Here is a 6,240-nt window from a genome sequence, read left to right on the forward strand (position 1 = left end):
CTCACCATGCTGCCTGAAAGGAGCTCCTCCTCCAATTCGATGCTACACTCCTCCTTACAAAGTCCAGCCTCTCAAACAATCTGTTCTGCATACAGATTGAAAAGGTATTAGGTGCTAAATAAGAAGCCCTGTGGCAAAGTGTGTAACTTGTCAAGCTAAAAGAAAAGTTAGATAATGCCGTATCTTAAGCTTCATCTTAAATCTCTTTGTCTAGAATACAAAGAACCTTCAGGAATAATAGCTAGATGTCCTTTGCAGGCTAGTTCTCAGAGAAAGAGAATGCTATCCTTAAAGTATATGGCTCATGTCAATGTCAAGGTTAAAAGGCCTGCCATTTGGAAAGGCAGCTTTAAACAACACAGCATGGATTTTACACACATGTGAAGACCTTAAAATAGAGGGAAAGCTCTCCTCTTAGACAGCTTTTCTCTACACAAAGGAGCTCTGGTGACCACAGCCTGCAGTGGGCTGGGCTCCTAACCAAAGTGCCACACATCACCAGGAGTTAGGATCCACCGCAACTCCTCAGGAGACAGATGGAGAGTTAACTCTGGGAAAGATTTATAGCCCAGAAACGTAAGAGAGGCTTTCCATGTGTTTTAGTCTCTTTTAACATTCCTCACATTAGTACATTTTTCCCTTTCACTCCTGCTTCTAAATGTGTTCTCCCATGAGATTTTTGTCAACTTTCTAGTTGTTTCAAGAGGGAGCGCTGATGGCTTAGTGGTAAGAAGTTGTGCTGCCAACACAGAGGTCAATGACTCAGACCTACCAGCTGTTCCACAGAAGAAAGATAGGTGATCTTCTCTCGTGTGATTTAATGCCTCTGAAAAACCGCTGAAGGACCAACATTAGTCAGTTCCAACTTGACAACAACAGTTGTTTCATGGACTGTAATTATTACTTTTTTTTTTCCTTGTACAGCTCTTTGTACAATGACTTAAAATACTCTGTCTTTGAATTGGGGTGTTGGTGAACAATATTGAATATACAATGGGCTGCCAAAAGAACAGATAAAGCCATCTTAGCAGGGTGCCCCCTAGGAGCAAAGATGGTGAAAGGTCATCTCATACATTAGGTATGTTGTCAGGAGTAAAACGACATCATGCTGAGAAAGGTGGGGTGTCAGAGAAAGAGAAGAAGACTTTTAACAAGATGAATCGATACAGTAACAATGGCCTTGAACCTGACAGAAATCAGGAATATGGTACAGGATAAGATATGGTTCAAATCTGTTGTTTATAGGGTCACTAGGAGACCTGGCCACCTAAATGGTACTTAAGAACAGTAACAATTACATGTATCATTTCCTTCCTCTACTTGCTTAGGGTTTACTGTACTATTCTTTTCCTAAATTCCTCACACAAACACTTAAATGATTGTTGTTGTTGTTGTTGTTGATTGCCTTCAAGTTGAGCACGACTCATAGCAACCCTATATCAACAAAGGCCTGAAACCCCTCTGCAACTATGGACATTTATCAACGTTCATAGAGTTTCCGGAAGCATGTCGTTTAGGAAGTGGTTGCCATATTTAAAAAATTCTAATATATGCACAGAAGCAGAATTGATGTTTTCGAGTTGTGTTGCTGGAAAGAGTACTGACTATCCCATTGACTTCACCCCATCCCCCAAAAGAGAACAGATATGTATTGGAAAAGGGGCAGCCAGAGTGCTCCTTGGAGGCAAAGATGATAAAAAAAAAGCTTCATTTTTCATAGTTAGAACATACTCCTAAGAGACGGTATCCTTTAGAAAGGGATGTCAAGCTTGGGAATTTGGAGGGTTAGCAAAACAGAAGACCCCAAATAAGAAGGTTGACATGGTGACAGAAGCAATGGGTTCATGTGTATCAGAGATGGTGAGAATGGCACAGGATAGAACAAGATTCTGTTCTGTTGTTCAGAGGGTCACTATTAGTCATACTGGATCCTTATAGCACCTAACAACATAACACATATGCACTTAAAAGTGTATATTTCCTTCTAACCACAGATTTAGCTGCACCTTACAATTTTTAGTATGATTAAAGATAATGTTATTTTCAATAGTGCATGTGAAATGTGCATGTGAAAGTTGGATAATATGTAAGGGAAAAAAGAGAACTGAAGCCTTTGAATTGTGATATTAGTGATGACTATTAAAGAAGGTAGACTGTCAACAGAACAAACAAATATGCCTTAGAAGATGTGTAGCCAGAATGCTCCTTCAATGTAAGAATGGTGAAATCTCATCTAACAAAATCTGCTCATGTTATCAGGAGGGGCCAGTCTTGGAGGGGAGACTCATACTTGGGAAAGTAGAGTCAGCAAAATGAAGGAAGACCCTTAATGAGATGGATGGCACAGTAACTGCAATAATGACCTTGAACACACAAATTATGGTGCAGTATGGGACAAAGTTTCGTTTTATGTCTTACTGTCAATTGGAGCCAACTTGACAACAGCTAACAACAACTGTATGCTTATTACCATTCCGTTAAAAGAATTTCAGATTTCCATTAAGTTTTCTTTCTTTTACCTGTAGGTTTTATAAGAATATATTGCTTAATACCCACATGGAATTATTGATTTTCATTAATTCTGGTATGGTTAGTGAACATATTATGAATTATTTCAATCTTTAGATTATTTGTTGAATTCCAGCACATTATCTGTTAATTTGGTTAATGTTCTAAAGGGGGAAAAAAAGCAAACCAAGCATATTGCAATCTTCTGGTACAATGTTTTTTATCCATAATATGGATTGCATTTATTAATTTTACTATTGTAACTTTCCAAAGTGTTATCAATCCTGTGTAAATGGGACATAATTATAAGTAGTTATGTAAAGGAGGCAGTATACAGTGTAGAGTGCTAGACCATATCCTGAGCCAATATTTTCCCCAGCATGATGTCCTTTTCCAAGGACTGGCCCCTCCTATCTTATGTATATCCTAAGACATGCGAGAAAGAGTTTCAGGATCCTTGCCTCTAACGAGTACCCTCGTTGCCCTTCCTCCAAGACAGACTTGCTTGTTCTTTTGGCAGGTCATAGGATAGTCAATACCCTTCTCTAACAACACAGCTGAAAGACATCAATCCTTCTGCTATCCTTAGTCATTATTCAACTTTCAGATGCGTGAGATGTTATTGAAAAGGCCATAGCTTGGGTCAGTTGCATCTTACTCTTTAAACTGACATCATTGCTCTGTAGCATTCTGAAGATGTCCATAACAGCAGATTTTCCCAATACCATATTTCTTTTGATTTCTTGAATGCTGGTACTAAGGTTGCTGATTATGATTCTATGTGGTGGTAGTGTTGTTGTTATGTGTTGTCGAGTTGCCTGCAACTCATAGTGATCCTATGTGTAATAGCCCTAAACTCTGCTCTATCTCTTCCCAATCTTTTTGTCTCCAATACATCTACTCCCATTACCCAAGTGACTGAATCAATCCATCTTATTGAAGGAAATAATTAACAATTTCAATGTTTTTCTCCACTATGATGTTGCCTTTTGGCCCAGTGGTGAGGATTTTTATTTTCTTGATGTTGCACCGTAATCCACATTGAAGGTTGTAGTCTTTGATCTTCTGCAGCAAGAGTTATAAGTCTTCTTCATTTTCAGCAAGTAAGGTTGTGCTATCTACATCATGCAGCTTGATAAATTTTGCTCTAATCCTGATGCCACATTCTTCATCACAAAGCCTAGCTTCTGGATTTTTTTTACTCAGCCTACAGATTGATTACGTATAGAGAAAGGATACAGCCCTGATGCACATCCCCCCACAACAACCTCCTTGATTTTAAAGCATACGGTGTTCTCTTGGTCTGTTAGAAAAATAGCTTTTGATCTAGGTAGAGATTTCACATAAGCACAATTAAGACCACCTCAAGAACAGGTTTGAAGAATTTAACAGTAATGATCTAAGTTCAGATCAGTTCTAGGATGATGTCAAGGATATAATCCATAAAGAAAGCAAAGGGTCATAACAAAGGAGAAATAAAAGACCAAAATAAATTCCAGATGAGATTGAAAATTGCATTAGAAGATCAAGAAGTCAAAATAAATGGAAGAAATGCCAAATTAAAAGAGCAATACTGAAGGATGCTAAGGGCAAAATCTTGAATGATTCAGGAAGCATCAAAAGAAGGTAGAAGAAGTACTCCACCAACAATCTGGACCAAGCAAGAACTGGCATCTAGAACAAAATGACCGGAAACCAGAAATCAGAGGCTTACGCCCAAGAGAAGCAGGATTTCATCCAGCACTTCTGCCAGATTGTCAAGGTGCTGACTGAAGATGATCCAGGTCACCCAGAAATACGAGATAGTGTTACCTGGCTCAGGAAGGTCCTAGAATACAATGCCATTGGAAGCAAGTACAGCTGAGGTTTACCAGTGCTGGCCATGGTCCAGGAGCTGATGGAGCCCAGGAAGCAGGATGGTGAGAGTCTGCAACAGGATCTGACAGCAGGCTGGTTTGTGGAACTGTTCCAAGTTTTCTTCCTTGTATTAAATGACATCATGGATTCATCCCTTACCTGACGTGGGCAGCCCTGCTGGTATCAGAAGCCAGGCATAGGTCTGGATGCCATCAGTGATGCCATGCTGTTAGAATCATGTGTGTATTGCCTGCTGAAGCTCTACTGCCGGGAGCAGCCCTATCATCTGGACTTAATAGAGTTCTTCCTGCAGAGTTTCTGTCAGACTGAGATTAGACAGACCTTGGACCTCATCACTGCCCCTCAGGATAACGTGGATCTCAGCAGTTTCACTGAAAAGAGGTACAAATTCGTTGTCAAGTACAAGACAGTTTTCTAGTCCTTTTACTTTCTTGTAGCTGCTGCAATGTATATGGCGGGCATTGGCCGGGAAAAGGAACATGCCAACGCCAAGAAGATCCTGCTAGAGATGTGCAAATTCTTTCAGATTTGGGATAATCACCTTCATCTTTTTGGTGACCCAAGTGTGACAGGCAAGATTGGCACTGCCATCCAGGGCAACAAATGCAGCTGGCTGGTGATTCAGTGCCTGCAACGGGACTCTCTGGAACAACACCAGGTCCTGCAGGACAATTATGGGCAGAAGGAGATGGAGAAGGTGGCCCGGGTGAAGGCACTGTATGAGGAACTGGAGCTGCCTGCTGTGTTCAAGCAGTATGAAGAAGAGAGTTTCAGCACCTTATGGGGCTTGTTGAGCAGTACGCTGCTCCCCTGCCCCTCGCCATCTTCCTGGGACTAATGCACAAGATCTGTAAATGGAAAAAGTGACTCTAAACACGGCGAGGGGTGGGGAAGCCTCTTAATAAATTATTATTGCTTAAAAAAAAAAAGAAGCTGCAAGAAATGCCAGTTACTATACCAAAAAAAATTGGTTGACATGGAACCGTTTCAGGGAGTGAAATATAGTTAAGAATCAATGGTAATGAAGGAATTAGGTCTAGCTGCACTGAATGCATTGGCAAAAATAAGGTGCCAGGACTTGATGTAATACCAGTGACATGTTTCAACTAGAGTTCAAATCCACCAGCTTGTCCATGAAGAAGAGTGGACAGTCTCCTTCTGTAAAGATTTGTAGGCTTGGAGGTCTAATGGAAGGTCACGACAAGGTGAACTGACTTGAAGGCTGTGTGTTGGGTTTGGATATTATGTCAGTACTCTGATGAGTGAAGTACGTTCCTTGAACAGAAGAGTATTCTGTTTCAGTTGCAACACTGAGCATTGGAATTCTGGGGGAAAACTGGCCAATCTCCTCATTAAGCTTCTATACATCTTATTTGATATTATTAAAATATAATATATTAAGCCTCTTGTTTAGCATCAACAAGACCTCAGGGAGGGCCTTTGTATTTAACAGTCAGTTGTTATTGTATTTTAGAGGAACATTCTTCTGAGTGGTACAGCATTCTTCTGTCAACATGCTGTACTGAGGTAACCTCGAGTTGCTGTGATGCTGAACCTTGTGGTGTCAAATAATATAACCATTACCCATGGTAGACAGTGTTTGGTCAGCTTCCACAATAAGAGAGATTTGGAAGTTAGAGTGGAATCTACTTCCCAAACAACATACCTCTGGAAACTCTATGAACTTTGAGAAACTGTAGTTGTAGAAAGGTTTCAGGTGTTTTGTTCATAGGATCACTATGAGTCATGCTTGACTCAATAGCAATCAACAACAATAACAATAGGGGAAGCTGTGGTGAGCTGGTGGATGAGGAATTGTACTGCCAACCCAAAGGCAAAAAGTTCAAACTTGCC

The 6,240-nt window shown here is 40.4% G+C and overlaps 1 pseudogene; it reads left to right on the top strand.

The window, feature by feature from the left end:
* The first annotated feature begins 4,507 nt into the window (after positions 1–4,507).
* On the top strand, positions 4,508–5,253 carry LOC102867162 (annotated as a pseudogene).
* The last annotated feature ends 987 nt before the right edge of the window (positions 5,254–6,240 follow it).

The sequence above is a fragment of the Elephantulus edwardii genome, unplaced genomic scaffold (genome assembly GCF_000299155.1).
Source record: "Elephantulus edwardii isolate Elephantulus edwardi_28Jun2011 unplaced genomic scaffold, EleEdw1.0 scaffold00079, whole genome shotgun sequence".
Classification (NCBI taxonomy): Eukaryota; Metazoa; Chordata; class Mammalia; order Macroscelidea; family Macroscelididae; genus Elephantulus; species Elephantulus edwardii.